The sequence below is a fragment of the Crocuta crocuta genome, unplaced genomic scaffold (assembly GCF_008692635.1).
Source record: "Crocuta crocuta isolate KB4526 unplaced genomic scaffold, BGI_CrCroc_1.0 scaffold16, whole genome shotgun sequence".
In the NCBI taxonomy this organism is placed as follows: domain Eukaryota; kingdom Metazoa; phylum Chordata; class Mammalia; order Carnivora; family Hyaenidae; genus Crocuta; species Crocuta crocuta.
Window position 1 is genome coordinate 9,046,947 of NW_027531893.1, and position 18,177 is coordinate 9,065,123.

Sequence of the window (18,177 nt, forward strand, 5' to 3'; positions counted from 1 at the left end):
AGGAGGGGCAGAGAGAGAGGCAGACACAGTATCTGAAGCCGTTAGCACGGAGCCCGTCGCAGGGCTCGAACTCACAAACAGCAAGATCATGGCCTGAGCCACCCAGGTGCCCTGTTACAGTTTTTTAAAAGTAAACACACACACCCCAGCTCCCATTTTGAGAAGGCGGTGATCAGAGCGGCCATGCACACAGTTCCTTTTGTGAGGGCAAAGAAACGGTGCGCCCCACCCCCCAGCAGAGCTGATGCCCGCCTAGAATGACGTGGCCTGTGCCCAGAGAGCATTCCTGTCTGCAGCCCGTGCTCAGCAGCCCCGGGGCAGCTGGAGAAGGACACAGTGCAGCCCTTTGTGTCGCTCTGTTTTTCTAAAGGGGCAGGGCTAAGGCAGCCTTAGAAGGTCCATTCAAACCTGGCTCAGGAGACCCAGGGAAAGGAGCCCTGGAAGGCGGGGCGCACCAAATCCTCCCCTGCCCCCCCCCACCCAAGCTGCTTCGTCTTCTAGAACCCGTGGGAAGCGGAGACAGCAATGAACTCTGCTGCGGAGAGAAGGGGAGGCTCCTTTGAGGAAGCTCTCTCTGCCTTTGAGCGGAGACCAAAAGCCGAGATTTCTCTTGGGGGAGGAAGAGAGGGAAGGAGGTTCCAAACTAGAAAGAGAGGCAAGGGAAAGTGAGTCTGTGTAAAGCAAAGTCAGTGAATAAAGCTAGACAGGTTGGGGCCAGGTGGCTGAAAATGTGAAAGTCCCGTGGAGGGGTTGGGGCTTTATTATGGATGTCTGCCCGATGGAACCTTCTGGAAGAATGGAAGTGTTCTCCATCTGGGTTGTCCAATATGGCTGTCCAGCCACCCGCCCCACACTCCTCCCCCCCCACACACAGTGGCTGGACCCTCGGAATGTGGCCGGTGTGACCCAGGAAGTGAAGTTTTACACTGTATTTCAAGGGTAACTGATTTAAATTTAAAATCTAATAGGCAGGGCGCCTGGGTGGCTCAGGCAGGCAGGCATCCAGCTCTGGATTTCAGCTCAGGTCACACCCTCACAGGTCATGGGTTCGAGCGTCTCGAAGTGACAGTGTAGAAAGTGCTTGGGGTTTTCTCTCTCTCTCTCTCTGCCCATCCCACGCATGCTCTCTCTCTCAAAATAAATAAAGAAACTTAAGAAAAAAAATCTAATACGCAATGCAATGATCGGAAAACTTATGGAAGCTTTCCCACCTTTCCAAAGGACACCTCGGCTATGTGAATCTGCTTTTCCTACAGCAAATTGAAGGAGCTCTGACTCTAGATCAAACGTTTCTGACAAAACATTAGCATCCAACTGAGGATATGATGTCAACATAAAATACACCCTGGATTTCAAAAAGTTTTTAAATATTAACGTGAAAAATGTCAGTCATAATTTTTTATATCGACTGTATGTTGAAATGACAGTTTCGGGCAGGTGGAGTTAGTGAAATGTGTTCCTGTGATCCATTCCACACGTGTGTCTGCACTTTTTAAAATGCAGCTACTCAGAACTGTTCAACTATCTACTCACTGTGGCTCACTGTCTGCTTCTCCAGGACGCCAGTGCTATGGAACAGGGGAGCCATGGAAGGTTATAGAGAAGAGGAATGGTCCAACCCTAGAAAGCGCAGGTGAAGCCGGTCTGTAACAGACACTACAAGCAAACCGGGGGAGGCCCCTCCCGTGGAGGCCCCTACGGTGGAGGGGATGGCGGGTGGCAGTTACATTCAAGTCTGCGGGGGACAGCTAGTCTGGGCGTCTCTGAAAATGGGTCCAGGGTTTAAAACTGGGAACCTGGTGAAAAGTGGTCACAGCATGTTGTCCGTTGCCTCTGACACAGGGGAACAGAAAAGCAGAAGGAGGAAGAGACAGAGACCACAGACACCAGCCCCAGGACCGCCCAGCAGCTGCTCCGGGCCCGAGCACGGGCGCGTGGGGACTCGGGCTGGGGGCGCGCTCTGGAGGAATTCCCGACCTCGCCGAGCGTCAGGGACTCGCGGTCCCTTCCTGTCTCAGGAAAGGCAGACCCCGAGCTGCCTACACAATTTATTATAAAAACTGAGTCATAGAAGAAAACCACATGAGCCGAAAACGCGGGGTGTGCAGAAAGCCTAAAATAGCACCGGGCGCTCCGGCTGCTGGGGGAGCTGCTCTGGGAGGGAAAAATACGGTCTCGGGGGGCCCTGAACTGTGCAGAAAAGGTTTGGGTCAAACCGTCGGGAAACAATGACTCAACGCGGAAGCGCAAATTCCTCCACTTCAAAACCACTGCCCCTTCCTCCCAAAGTGACAAAAGCAGCCAGAAACCTTGTGGTCAAGGGTGAGCGTGGAGGGGGTGGGGGTGGGGGGGCTTCTTTCGTCTAAAGTTAGGAAGGGCCTGCGCTTCTGGAAATCAAGGCCGGGCGGCTTAATTGTCCGGGCATCGAGGGTCTGGTGGCCACAGCCTAGTTTCTGAACTTCAGGACCACGCCTCTTGGGAACGCCGACTTGGTATCAAAAAGCCGCACAATAAACACTTACGATTCTGAACAGGAACAAAAGCAATAGGCTAGAATAGTAAAAAAACAAAAAACAAAAAACAAAAAACCCCATAACCAACCAGCTGGTTTGAAGGCTTTCTACATAAATTCCACAGCCTCGCTTCCCCAGGCCCCAGGCCAGGAAATGCCATTTCAGTTCCAGTTCTTTTTCCTCCCACATCCCCCCATTTCTTTTTAATTTGGTTCCCCCCTACCCGAGGGTGGGGGAGGGGGTGGGGGGCAGCAGGCTCACCTGGCGGCCCACCCAGCCACCCCTCCAGAAAGATCTGCTCNCAGAAAACACACAGAAAACGATGTACAGAGACACGCGCACATAGAGACAGACGGACTCCCAGACACACAGACTCACACACACACGCTGCACTGTCGCCAGGGAACCCTTCGGCCCCCCAAAGGTACTAGCAGTGACATCTGTCCGGTGCTCCCTTCTCTGCCACCCACAGGAAGGCATCTGTGAGTTTCACAGAACAGCAAAGCCACAGTTCGGCCACATAAAAGCACAGCCTTGAGAACCCTTTGGCGACCCTGGGCGGCCAGGGAGGCCTCCGCGGATCCCAGGTTGCCATAGTTACAGNTTCCTCCCTCCCCACTTGTGTAACTTTGTTATTAGGCCCCTGAGAGTGGCTTTTCTCGGCTGCCCGTTGAAAAGAACACGCTGAAGGTGATTCTCCACCCACCTTCCACCACCTTCCACGCTTCCTCACAGAGCTCCAGGAAATACTCAGGCCTGGGGAGCTCCGTTTTCCCATCTCAGATTGGCTCCGTCGTTAGCAACTTCTAAACCCACACAGGCATTCCAAGCCCAATGTCACCCCTGGGGACCCGCGCTCAGCCCACCGCTCTGCTGTCACCATCTAGAAATTCTGATGACTTTGGGAACAGGGGACCTCGTGTTTCCATACCGCACTGGGGCCCAGGGGCCCAGGGTCATGCGGCCCAGTGTGGCCACGGGTCACAGAAGAGGAAAAGGAGGCATGTCTGGTGCATGGAGATGCATTTCTAACACAAGAAGGCCTGGACCTGAACCTGGAAACTGACCCGGGACCGGCACCATCCCGGCCCCCGCTTTTTCACCTGTAAGTGTGCCACTTGGGATCTTGGGGTCCCTGGCTGAAAATCCCCCTTGTTCCGAGTCTCAACGGATTTCTTCAATGAGAGATTCTCTCTTAAAGGGGCCCAGAGGGGCATACGGATATTTATTCCTGGGCTTACAGAATGAGTCTGGGAGTAGCTATTTCACCAAACCCTGGTTTAGAACAGGATTTCTCAATCTTGTTTTCATTATAGCTGCCTCCTCCCCACCCATGCCCCCAAGGAGAAAAATTAAATTATATTAAATTTAATTAATGAATTTACATATAATTTAATTTCTACCTAACAAGAGAAATTAAATACGAAGAAATAAGATTTCGTTGGACAGGACTGAGTTGTGGAGGGCCACGCGGCTCCGTATTATCTAAGACATTTCTGTTTAACCTCTCCCCCAATTTTCGCTCCCCTAAGTCCCCAGTGAGAATGGGGGAGAGAGGTGGGGAATGAGGCATTTGGGGCCCAATGCGTTTTTCCAAATTGCTGACATTTATTCATTCAGTGTCATGAACGCGTGAATTTTAACCCTGTACTGACTGAGTCCTGGGGCCCCTTACATCCAGGTATTCGTTTCCAGGTACGTCCAGCCTCCCTTGGTTTAATCTACGAGTCACAACCAGGGGAGGTGGGCGGGGTGAGAGGGTGACCAGCCCAGGGAGCACACTCCCCTCTGCCTACGGGGCCAAGCAGGATTGGGCTGGTGTCCACTCCCTCCTGCACCAGAGTCTTGAACCTGCGGGACTCTCACCCAGCAAGGAAGTGAAGGGTGCTAAGGGCACCCGATAACCAGCCTGTTGAAACCTTCTTTGGGAATCTCTGAACCCAGAGGTCCTGGTCTGAGCAAAACCTGCCATCTGTCAACTACTCCCACCCCGACCGCAGAATCACATTAAGACGTGAATTCGCATTCACTCCGGAGCTGCATTAAGACGAACCATAACGGGGGGCGCCTGGGTGGCTCAGTCGGTTAAGCGTCCGACTTCAGCTCGGGTCATGATCTCACGGTTCGTGNATTCACACCCTTACAGGTCATCCCCTGTAATCCTCACGCCACCGAGGCGGGAATTCTTGTTATTATCATCCCAACTCACATGCCGTATACACTGGGGCCCAAAGTCACACAGATGCAGTAAGTACCTGCACCCATCCGACTCCGGAGTGCTTCTTGTTTATTCTTATTATAATCTTTTTAATGTTTATTTTTGAGAGAGAGAGAGAGAGGGATTGATCGTGGGAGCGGGGCAGAGAGAGACACACACACACACACAGAATCCAAAGCAGATATCCAGGAAGCTCTTCCTTCTTCTGCTGAAGGACAGACAGACAGAAGGGGAAGACCTCAGAACCTCCCTGAGAGACAATGTTGGTCTGCAGCCGTCTATTTGGGGAACCTTGTGGTGCTGGGCCGTCTGGGCCACCTGCCCCCACACCTGCGGTGGGAAAGGCACAGGCCCTGCCCCGCAGACCCTCAGAGCAGCTCAGCCCAGCTTCCCCACGCTGCCCTGCTGAAAGAGAAGGAAAAGGCCCTCGGAATCCTGGAGAGAAGCCACACTGTCGAGCCCAGCGACCTTCACATCCTGAGCTGATAACGAACCGATCCTGAAGCCTCCGGACACGGGAACAAACCCAGAGGGGCCTCGCTTTTTAGCAACAGTTCTGCTCCTAAAGAGTCCAGCTTGAACAGTCTCAGAACTCTCTGGAACATCCCAGTGGGAGCTACTGCGGGTGTTCAGGTCTTCTCGCTCTGTGCCCGCACATCCGCGTGTTTGGTGCTGGCGGAGCTGAGCCCGGCAGCGGGTGGCCGGCCGGGCATCCTCCGTTCCAGGGGGCAAGTGTGACCTCTGGGAAGTGTGGACATGACCCGGGCCTTCCCACTGCAAAGCCGGCCCCAAGAGATCACCGGCTGAATCCCGAAAACGCGATGCCGAGGGAGAGGAGCCAGACGCTAAGACTGTGTAGGGTAGGCGTCCCTACATTCCATTTCATGCAATGCTCAGAACAGGTACCTCCGGGCCCAGAAGGCCAGGGGCTGGGGGGAAGGTACTGGGAGAAACGGGTGACTGTTAACGGGTACAGGTTAACCAGGGTGATGAAAATGTTCTGGAACTAGACAGAGGTGCTGTTTGCACACCGGTGGGAATGTGTTACAGCCACGGAATGGTATACTTTATTGTTGCATTTTTTTAACATTTTATTTATTTTTGAAAGAGAGAGCACAAGCAGGGGAAGGGGGTGAGAGGGGTGGGAACAGAGGATCCCAGTGAGCACTGAGCCCGATTCGGGGCTCAAACTCACGAACTGCGAGATCATAACCCGAGCCGAAGTCGGACGCTCAGCCGACTGAGCCTCCCAGGCGCCCCTGCACATTTCTGATGAGTCTGCAGCCTCCCACGGATTCCCCAGACATGCCCCGGGCATGCGCTTTCCACTGCCCCTGGTTTCCTTCCTTCCCGCTGGGCTGCAAATTCCTTTGCTGGGGAATCACCTCCCCCAGGAAGCAATCTCCGGCCTTCCCAGGGAGAACTCATCCCCTCTTGGACCTGTCTACACAGTACAGAAGTCAAGGGTGCAGGGTCTACAGCCGGACTGCCTCTGGCCAAATGGCATGCCTCACGGCATGACTTTGGAGCCTCAGTGATCCCATCCGTAAAAGGGGGACACTGGTAGTTTCTTAAGGCTCTGGGGAGGAGTAAATGAATCCACTGTGAAAAGCACCCAGGCCAGTGGGGACACAGAAGCACGGAGGATGTGCTGGCTGTTCCTAACCCACGGGCCTCTGCTCTGCTTGTCACAGAGCGCTTTTCTTTGTCTTCCTGATCAGTCTGTGGGGCTCAGAAGGGCAAGGATTGAAATTTATTAAAATGTGCACCCCTCGCATCCGGCACCAGGCTCCGAACATCACGGGTGCTTGGCAGGGAGAGCCCCCAACCCAGTTTGGCTGCGATGGAGGAGGTTCCTCCGGATGGGGGATTCGGGTGCTCACACTGGGCAAGTCCCAGGCCTTCCAAACCAGGACAAGCTGGTCCCCCTGACACTTCAACAAACGTGGATAGAGAATAAGACCCCCTCCCGGATGGCATCACTGTCTGGAAGCAGGCACGGATGGGAGGCTCTCACCCGAACGCCTCGACTGAGAAGCTGAGGACGTTTCTGCAGGAAGATGTTCACATGAGGACAAGCCGCAATGACAGATGGTGTCCGGGTTCAGCTCCCGGTAACGTGAGGACTGGGCCAAAGTGCCACCACACACGCTCCAGAATTGGAATCACTTAATTGGGTCTGAAATCCTTCGTCTCCTCTGGGATTCCTGAGGAGTGTGGTGTTTCTCAACAGGGCACCCCGGGGATGTCAAGGCAGGAGATTGAGTCAAGGTGTGGGCGGAAAAGGGAAGTGTGGAGGTGTGCAAACAGGAACAAAATAGAATCAGAAAGAAAAGAAGAAGCCACAATCTCTGAACCTCCAGCTGGCTCATTTCCACTCCCCGGTGCACGTTTCTGAGTCTGCTGAAGGCCGGGGCTGCAGGTCTGCTCTGCGGGAGGTGCCCCCGCGTGGGCCGCTCCTCGATCCGGCTGCGGTTCCGGAAGAGAGTGAGGGGCGCGCCCTGTGACTGCGTCGTCGCCCACTGCCATCACCCCACCCTCAGAAACACCTGCCCCTCCGTGTTAACCGTGCGGTAAGTGGATGGGGAGTCATCACTCTCCGGAAATGGCCATCTGTCTTTCTGTCATGGTGTCAAGAAAATCCAGAGGCTCTGTCCTCTGCCCAAGGCGCCATAAACGTCAGCAACTCCCGCTGACGTGTGGGGACAGGAGAGGCGAGAGCTCGCACCTCGGCTGGCGCCTCCGACCTCAGCGCTCGTTTCTCGCCAGCGAGGACCAAAGGGATGGACGCTTGGCAGTTGAGGGGCCCAAGGAGTCTCGGGTCATTTGTCCCCCCTCCCCCCATCTGCTGAGATGACCAACAGGCTGGCCCCAAAGCAGAGGACAGAGAGATGACGCCCGATGCTCAGAGGTCTCCGTGGGCAACAGAACAGGACACAGTGGGCTTCACCGCAGAATCCAGCCAGGACCTGACGTGTGGAGAGTCTGAGGCCATGGCCACCGAGCTCAGAGACGGTACGGTGGGCCTCGTGCCCAAGATATCGTCACCCGGGGCTTCCAGAAACACCTCCATGCACTCCCCAAGGCGTTCACAACAGTGGGCAGGCACCAGCCATCGCTCGGGGATCACTAGGAACGGCATGGACTGTAGCCCAGGTTGCTGACACGGAATAATGTAAGCAGGTGTGGCGGGGGGAGGGGAACGTAAAAGCCCAGAAGATCAAGATGATGGAATTTAAAGGCAATTTTAAGAGCAGAAACCCTGGAACGAAGCTCCCTTGGTTCAACCCCCCAGCCCTGCCACTTCTAGGCTTGGTGAACGTGGGGGAGTTGCTTCATCTCTCTGTGCCTCAGTTTCCTCATCTGGAAAATGGGCTAACAGTGCCCAGACCTCAGGGGGGGAGCTCAGAGCACCAGGCACAACAGTTACGATACAAGCATTCGTTCTAGTGACAAGCATTCATTCTAGCGACGTACAGGGAAGCAGAGTCAGGACCAGGGAAGGATCACCTGCCCCCAGCGACACAGAGGTTTTGCTGCCAGAAGGCAGGAAGAGTCAAGCACAGGCCCCGGCCCACCCCAGGTTCCTGTTCCAGGGCCACTACCTCAGTGCCTTTGCACGGCTGCCTAAATCCCCTCGCCAAAATACTGCTCCCTCAGGTCGTCCAAACCCTGACCCCCAGATCCTCTCAATCCATGAACCTGGCGCCTTCAACGCCAGGAGGGACCCAGCAGCCACACTTCGGTTAAGGGCCCTGAGATGAGGAGGGTGTCCGGGGTACCCGGTGGGCCCACCCACACGGCTCCCCATATGAGGGAGGAGGGAGGGCCTGAGGACAGAGGGGCTGCCGCAAGGGGCCGCGAGCCAAGAAACGCAGGTGTCTCTGGAAGCCGGGGAAGGCAAGGCGATGGAGTGTCCCCTAGAGCCTCCAGAAGGAACGCTGCCCCTTGATTTTAACGCAGGGACATCCAGTTTGGACTTCTGATCTCCAGAACTATGAGCGAACGGATGTGTGTTATCTCGGCCCCCCAGCTCGTGGTAATTTGCCACAGCGGCCATAGGAAAGGAGTATGCCTGCCTCACAGCTGGGCGGCCCACATTCCCCACCTGGGGTCTCTCCAGGGGGCGCCCCTCCTTCCCACAATGGGGGACCTCTGACCACCTCCCTAGCGGACCTGATTCCCGTGAACTCCCATCCGAACCCCCAGACACCTGTCCGCCTGCCCTCAGTTCAGAAGGAGCCCTTCTCTGGCTCAACTTCATTTAACCTGATTCGAGTGTGGCCCCTGGCATCAGGCATGCGGCCCCCACCCCCCATCTCCCCGGGGACTCTGCGCCAACAGCGTCCCCTCCGGCCACTCCTGCCGCTTGGCTGGCTCCTCCCCTAAGTGCTCTACGAAGGCTCAAATCTTTCCTCATCAACATGTAAAAATAAACACCCCTCTTCCCTTTGCCTGGGTGCTCAGACCCTCCGTGTCCCTGCTTCTCTTCCAAGCCCCCAGGTACACCCCCTCCCCCACACGGGCCCGCTAAGCCCGCTTCCTATTTCCTGTTCTCCTCTTCCCAGGCTGGGGGGCTCATTGGCCTGGACCTGCACCTCTGTCTCCGTCACGGGCTGCTCCCCCCCGCCCCGGCCCTCCCCCAGAAGATCCCGAGGGACTCAGGGGTCTACACCCACTCCGTAACCCATACCCTTCAAGCTGATCCTGGCCCACCCTTGACAACTCCCCCGGGGTCGGCACACACGCAGAGATCCTCATCTCGCTCCAGGAGACGCAGTTAAAATGGGGCAGAGACAGACGGTCGAGCTTAGGATCGGTGAGAAGTCACGGGGACATCACGCACCCGCTGACAAGACGGGGGAACAGGTGCGCGTCAGCTCTGTGGTCTTCCTCCCCCAGACCCTGGACCCCAGGCTCGTCAGCAGAAAACATGAGACAAACCCAGACTTTCTACAGAGGACCAGGCCAAGACTCCTCAAAAGTGCCTCAAGGTCACAGGAAACAAGGCAAGTCCGAGAAACCGTCACAGACCAGAGAACGAGACATAACAACTAAACACAATGCAGGATCCTGGACTGGATCCCGGGACAGAATCCAGTAGAACAAAGTTCTTCCTGGGAATTCAAACAGTCTGGAGTCGGCTAAGAGTAAGGCACACCAATGTCAGTTTCTTACCGTGACAAATACACCCTGATGATGCGTGATGTCTACAATGGGGGAAGAGGATCGGGGTATATGCTTCTGTACACGGTGCAACTTGCCTGTAAATCTGCAACGGAAGCACCTATCAAAACGGAACAGGCCCTTCGACCCAGCAGGTCCCGCTCAAGGCGTGCCGAGGGGCGATGTCCCACGCAGGGATGAAGTGACACACGCAGGGGTATTCGCTGCAATGTGGCTAGAAGCCACCCAACTACCCGTCAGCAGGAGACTGCGGAGATCGGGGATGGGCCAGCTGCACAGGAGGACAGTTCAGCAACCGTGGAAACAGATGCATCTCTTAAATGGATGACTCTATGGAAGAGAGCCCAGTGCTCACAGCAGGCCAGCATTTGGGCATAAGGAAGAAGGATATATGGACCCCCTTACAGAATGTGCATAAAATGTCTCCGAAAGGATATATAAGAAACTGATAGGGGCGCCTGGGTGGCTCCGTCGGTTAAGCATCCGACTTTGGCTCAGGGCATGATCTCACGGTTCGTGGGTTCAAGCCCTGTGTCGGGCTCTGTGCTGACAGCTCAGAGCCTGGAGGATGCTTCGGATTCTGTGTCTCCCTCTCTCTCTGCCCCTCCCCTGCTCATACTGTCTCTGTCTCTTTCAAAAATAAATAAGCAATAAAAAAATTGAAAGAAAGAAAGAAAGAAAGAAAGATAGAAAGAAAGAAAGAAAGAAAGAAAGAAAGAAAGAAAGGAAGAAAGAAAGAAAGAAAGAAAGAAAGAAAGAAACTGGTAACAGTGGCCACTTAAGAGCAGGGGACAGAGGTGGACTGTGGGACAGATGTCCTTCACCCACACTTTTGCCGACCTTTTGTATACTGAGCCATAGCGATGTTATATGACCAAAAATCAAATCAAGAAAAAAAGTCAATACAAGTGATTAATTATAACTTACTGAACTGATATCATTTAATATGCTTATTAATTATAATATACATATAATTAATTAANGGGCCACCTCCCGTGCCCTCCCACGTGGGGGCGAAATGCTGTCACCACAGCCCTTTGTCCCAGGAACCGTCTCAGGTTGCTGCCCGGGCCCTGGCCCTTGGCCCCTCCCTGGGTGTTTGCAGGGTGAGTAAACCTTCTGATTTCTTCTATTTGGTGAGAAGAGGTAGAAGCTGCTCTTCTCACTGTATCGTTCCCAAAGCACTTCCTAGTTGCCAAAACAGAGTTCTTCTCTTTGAATTTTGGGCTGGGCCCCATTTTTCACGCAGGGGGTTCTGAAGGCTGATGGTTTACATCAGACCAGGGAGAATGGACCCTCCCTCACCGGCCTCAAGGAATCCCTTCGAGGAGGCAAGGTTAACCAACACAGGGGTAGATACGGGAGCAGACCCAAAGGGGAAACTGAGTCCAGACTCTAAGGCAAGTGGCAGGTCTAGGGGACACAGGTCAGGGGGCAGGGAACAGCACGGCAGGGCACAGAAGGCACACACCCGGGTCCCGTGTGGAGGCCAGGAGCGTGGGGTCGGGTCGCGGGAGCCTTCCCGCCACCAAAGCCGGGCCCATGCGAGGTGGCTGCCAGGCTGGACCTTTCAGGGAGGGACCCTGCACATAAGGGTTCTGCTTCATTAACCAGCAGCCTGAGAGCATCTGGAAAACCCCCTAGAAGTATTCCACTCCTGCCAAGAAGGAGGGCTGGATTCTAAAAATAAGCCTCAACCCTTTGACCCCGAGGAGAAACCAGTCACAGCAGAGGCCACGCAGGCAGCCGCTCCCCATCAGTACAGCCACACGACAATGTCCCGACAGCCCACAGCCGGGAGGGTGGGGGGAACACCCCCCCGAAATCCTATCTGAACGCAACAAAACCTTCACCCTCCTAACTTGGGGTGCTGCCTCATTCTGACTGGTGCCTGCTTTCAGCATCCCTCCCCCCAAAAGTATCGGGACTCTTCCCTGATATCAATTCTGCCTTTCTCTCTGCTTCCTGAAAGTCTGCAGAAAGGAAGAACATGTGTGGGTCGGCATGTGGACGTCCTGCACTACCGCAGGAAGGTCCCATCCACCCCCCCCCCCCCCCCCCCCCCCCCCCCNAACCCGGTGCTAAGGAAGAGTTACTAGTTTCCTTGGGTGCCTCCTATGAGCAAGGGAAACACGCCTGGGCATCTGTCTCGATGATAAATATCTGTGTTACTTGGGAGCCTCATATTTGCTGATTTCCTCTTGGCTATATTCCTGTTGACCGTGGGGATTATAACTGTCACATCTTTGAAAATTGATGGAAACATCCGCCTTACCTTTAAGACTTCAGGTGAGAACAGGGGAGGAAATGTGACCACTGAGCTCTCCCTAAGTGCTCAAGCCCCCCCTTCCCCTGGCCTGTCCCACTCAGTCCAGCCCTCGGTGACATGTGCCTTCCTTGTACGTCCTGATCGCTTCCGGTCTGTAAGTCAGGCTGTGTCTCCTTAACTGGACCACGTTACACCCCTCCAGGGCGAGGGCTGTGTGCTACGTTTCTCCGGGGTCCCCACAGGGCTTTGGGGGAGAGATGCCCACGCAGCAGCCTTGTAGAAGGAAGATTTACATGCATACGACAGTACATATACTCCACGTACGACCGCGAAGTCCACTATGCAAACTCTTTAGAAGCGTGCATTTTTTAAATACAGGAGAAAAGACAAGTGCTCCTTACAGAAGAATCCCAAATGGTGTGTGCAAATAGCCCTCCCTCCAGGGGGTGGAGCTTAGTCTCTCCCGCCCCCTCCGGGTGTGGGCTGGATTTATTATCTTGCTTTTAAGGGAGAGTCTACAAGACAAAGACAGGAATTTTGCAGTGGAAAAAGCTGGCAACCACCAGCTCAGTCTAGGGATGGAGGCTGAGTTATTAGGACCACCTGAAGTCACGAGAGAGGCACTTCACATCCGGGTCAATTCTTCCCCAAACCCATACATAACCCCAGTGTGACCAGGAGGGAAACCCCAGACAAACACGATCTGAGAGAAACTCTACAAAATCTCTCACCGGTACGCCTCAAGCAGTCAGAGAAACAAGACTGAGGCGCGTGTGACCAGAGAATGGCAGGGGCATAAATGGCATGTGGTGCCGGGGACGGGACCTTGGGACACAAACAGAATGTCAGTGGGAAAAGCGGTGAAGCACCCATGTCAGCTCCTCGGTTTGGCAGACGTACCGCGGGAATGGCGTAGGACATTGTCAGCAATGGGGGAAACCAGGCGAGGGGTCCCCGGGGAGCCCCCGATGCGAACTGCATCTCTCCTGCAGGTGAACTGCGGCAGACAGGCCTCATCCAAAGGCAGTGAAGTTCAATTTTAAAAAACAAAGTTTTTTTAAAAAGGTTTTTTTTTCTTTAAAGAAAGTAATCTTTTAAAGTGTATTTTGGGGGCACCTGAGTGGCTCAGTCGGTTAAGCGTCCAGCTTAGGCTCGGGTCACGATCTCACGGTTCAGGGGTTCAAGCCCCGTGTCGGGCTCCGTGCTGACAGCTCAGAGCCTGGAGCCTGTCTCCGGATTCTGTGTCTCCCTCTCTCTCTGACCCTCCCCTGTTCATGCTCTCTCTCTCTCTCTCAAATAAAGGGAGAGGAAGACAGAGAGGAAAGAAAGAGAGAGAGAGAGAGAGAGAGAGGGAGGGAGGGAGGGCAGAAAGAAGAAAAGAAAGAGAAAAGAGGGAGGGAGGGAGGCAGGGAGGGAGGGAGGGAAAGACAGAGAGAGATGCCCGAATGTAAGCAAATGTACAGGCCCCGAGGTTTGAGGAATCTCCAAAACTCCTCCTCGCTGGTCGTACGAGGATGCCCGGCCACACATCTGCACCCCTCCCTTGAAACTCGGGATTTCCAAACTCTCACAAAGCGGTTTTAAACACATGTGGGTGATAAACTTCTAAAAATACATCAGATCGACACAGAAAAGGGCAAGGCCTTCAGGGAGAAGATAAAGCAGTTTTGTTTTGTTTTGTTTTTTACCACCAATCTAATCCTCCCTCTAAAATCAGTTTTTTCAAGGAGAGAAACGGAAGATGATTCCGTTCTGCCCCTGTCCCCATCCTCCAGGCCCAGAAAAGGAACCCAGAGACCAGCTCCGATTGGAATATTCGCAATACTGAAACTATGGGGGGCGGGGGGATTCCTTAAACCAAAAAAAAAAAAAAAAAAAAAAAAAAAAAAAAAAAAAAAAAAAAAAAGNAAGAAAAAAGAAAAGAAAAGAAAAAAAGGCACTCGCGCAAAATGTCAGGACAGCTAAGACAATAGCCCCCGTTGCTACACAAGGTGAGGAACCAGGCAGCTAGCAAGGCCAAAAAGATCTGGCCTTTTGCAATCTCTGGAGAAAAATGTTCTCTACAAGAATGTGAACATTAAGTGAAACCTGATTATAAAAGCTCTAAGGAACTACCTGACTTATGCATGTATTAAATTGAATTGTGTTCCCAATTCTTTTTTTAGGTTTATTTATTTTTGAGAGACAGAGACAGAGACAGAGAGAGGGAAGGAAACAGAGAGGGGAGGGGCAGAGAGAGGGAGACACAGAGTCCAAAGCAGGCTCCAGGCTCCAAGCTGTCAGCACAGAACCCGATGTGGGGCTCGAACCCATGAACTATGAGATCATGACCTGAGCGGGACTCAGATACTTAACCGACTGTGCCACCCAGGCGCCCCTCCAAATTCTGAAACCGAGACTAGTTAGCAGTCTTGAAAATACAAAGGTGCCACAAAAGGCCATTTTGGTTAGAATGGAATTTAACCTGCCTCCGGTCCTGGAAAAGGTCCAAGGCGAATGGCACTTCCTAAACTCTAAGTGACTGTGCAGGAAGGATTTCAATTTCGACAGAAGGAGAAAATGGAGCCTCCAGCGCTCTTTGGAAAAGGAAGTGAGAACACTGGTACTGCGTTCTTAGGCTATTTGACTTCAAGTGAATTCAAGCTCCTAGGAAAGATTTCAGAGAAATTGTTTCAATGCCATCTCCAGGGGCGCCTAAGTGGCTCAGTCGGTTAAGCATCCGACTTCGGTTCAGGTCACGATCTCACGGTTTGTGGGTTCGAGCCCCACGTCAGGCTCTGTGCTGAATGCTCGCTCAGAGCCTGGAGCCTGTTTCGGATCCTGTGTCTCTCTCTCTGCCCCTCCCCTGCTCACACTCTGTCTTACTCTGTCTCTGAAAAATAAATAATAAATGTAAAAAAAAAAGCCATCTCTGGATCCAGTCTGTTTCCACAGGGTGACATGTCCCACAAATCAAAGATAAAGTTACCACAATCTGAAAGCCAAGTTCAAATACGGCCTAAGTACAAATTACAGCGATTTGCGGGATGGAAAATCCTTCCACTGGGGAGGTGGGCTGCTCCCCTCCCACCTCTTGAATCAGGAGAAGGGAACTTCCCTCTGGATTCCTGGTGAAACCACATCCCCGAGTTTCCACAGGAATGAGGAGTTTTGATGAAACGGCACAAGGAGAAGCGTGAACACGACTTCGTCAGGATACAAAATTGTAAGGTTCCCTGATTACAGCTTTAGGAAAAAAACCAGGCTTCAAGATAAAGGCCAAGCTGGGCAACAAAGAAAGTTACTTTTTATATAACTTTCAAAAGCATCAATGCATCCTCTACAAACAACCTCCCTGGACTCAAGGTTAAGGCAAAAGTCATTGCTAAGCTCTTACATTTACTCCAAGAACACCGGCCATTCTAAAGCTCACCGAGCTAAGCAGCTGACATTCTCTGGTTGTTCTTTGGTTGAAAGCTAACATTTACAAGGAAGGAAGTGATAAAGGACAGAGCGCCTTGAGCCTTTAGGATCCTGGTGAATTCACTTCCCACCCACTACAGGCAGGCAGGGAGTCACCACGCAGATACTCCCCGTATTTCCTTTTTTCTTGTCCTTGTCTTTTAAAAAAGATTTTATTTTTAAAATCTCTTCACCCAACGTAGGCCTTGAACTCACAACCCTGAGATCAAGAGTCCCATGCTCCACTGGGTGGGACAGCCAGGCGCCCCTCTGTCCCTGTCTTTAAAGCCTGTGAAATCACACACAGCTCCTCTACGGAAATAACCTGCACCCAACGGACAGCTATGTTAGCCAAGGGAGTGTTATCACGGTGCCCAGAATACCAACACAGGTTCAAACAATAAGAAGAAATTGTGTGGACCCGGGAAGGCACCACGTGGAGCTCAAGTAACAATTTTCAGGTTAGGCAAACACAAACATCCGTGGAGTCCAGAACAGTCCATGGCAGGCTGAATGGGCACCAACGACATCATAAACACATCATAAACACGGCTGTACTAGAGAAATGCAGAGTTAAGGAGGTCTTTTTGCCTGATGAGACTGACCACCTCACCCACCCACTGGTCTATTATCACTGCAACAAAAGCAAAAACAAATACAACACAAGTTGCAGTGTCCACTCTTATAATCTCCTTTCTTCCACCATCACTGTAGCTCTGGGTTGATTCATCATTGGTGGGAGAATTTTCAGTCCCGGATGGGTACTGGCCCATTCTTATGGGGGCACTGTGGTTAATTAACAGCAATAGTATACACGCTGCTTAGGCCCTTGAAAATTCACTGAGGCTGGAAATGCCTTCTGGCTTCTTCCCTCCCAGGAGTTCCCCTTTCACGGTCCAACCCTCGTCTCTGTGCTTCCTCTGAAGCTTTGCTGAGACCCTTCTGCTCCTTAGGAATGCTGCTCACAATGTCCACATATCCCATCGCTTCTCGGCCTTTTGGCTAAGATCAAGTGTACAATGTCCACATATCCCCCCACATGTCCACATATGCCCCGGCCTCGCCTCTGCAACTAAACCCGCGGTGGCTATCCTGGCCTCTCGCTCACACCTCCCTCCTTTCCACTCCCCTCAAACTCCTTCCAGGCATTAGAGAGCACTGACTTTTTCACCTGCATGTGTTTCCACTTTAAACACACAGCGTAAATACTTCAGGGCCAAGAGCCATTTCTTCTATGTCCTTTAAAGGGCAAGGGTAGCACTTAGTTGTTTCCTCACAGCCAGCCCATAAAAGGGACGGAAGGAGCAAAGGAAGGTATACTCACCGAACTATCTAGTATTTTAGAGACCTAAGAAATTGATCTTGGTTCAGATCAATGACCCAGTCACTTAATCCGCAGAAACATTACAAGGATACTTTTTCAAATGTGAATAAAAGCATCTATTATTAATGCCTTAAAGTAACAGGAAAGAGGAGATGAGCCTCTCTCATTCATGTTTCTTAGAGAGTCTGGAGCACATTCAGATCCCAGACAAAGGCTAGCTTAGAGGTAGGCCAAGTGCAGCATGGGTGTCATTCCATGCCAGGCAGAACAAGTCACCTGCTCTCTGGATTCTGATCCAACTATGATAAAACCAAACACGGTGGTGGAGTCCTAGATACCAGCTCCTGCCTCTCTTTACAGTGGAATCCAGGTTAGTCCTATTTTAAAAGAACCACCCTGAGAAGGCCAGGGGTGGGGGCAGGAAGGCAAGCGAGGCATCCAAGCATCGGTGCAAACGTGCCCTGCCTTATAAAGGGCCCCGGGGAACCTGCAGGGCCAGCCTGAATTCTAGGCCACTCCTGGACCAGGACCAGCGCCAGCCCCCAACCCCCGCCCCAGGCCAAGGCCAGGGATTTGTACCCCCCGCCCCCGGAAGACCGGTGGGAAAGTCTATCCTGCTGGGTTAAGGAAAAGCCCGTGACTTCCAGAAACTGGATTTCCCAACCACCAGAACTCAGTCCAACAGGTAATGACATCAGCCCCGCGAATGGGAAGCACAAAACTGATCAGAAAACTAGTGAAGGTCCAACTGGCTTGGGCCCTGGAACGCACGGCCCTTCTAGAATGGGCTCATTTCTCCATCCCCTGACCTTGACCAACACCAGCTCCACTGCCCAGATCCACAGTGACCCGGAAAGCCGAGGGGAGGAGACCACCCGCCTAGCTCGGCCACAGGCTCCCCAGCCGGTGCACCCAGCACGCGTCTGGCACCGTCAGTCGGTGGGTCTGTCTGGGCCCAGCCGTGCGCTCACCCGGTGCCCGCCTTAACCCGCGGGGAAGGGGTGTAGCCAGGGCCGGGCTCCCTTCGCGCTGGGTCTGGATTTTCACCTCTCGGGGGCTCCCTCGGCCCCCAGGCGTCCCCAAAGGCACCCGCCGAGGGTGGCGGGGGCAAAGAGCGCCGATGCCGCGGCCCCTGGAAGCCGAATTTCTGGGACCGGCGTCCGGAAATGGTTTCGGACCACCGCCGCGCTGGCGATGGGCCCACTCGTCGGGGCAGGGACGGAAC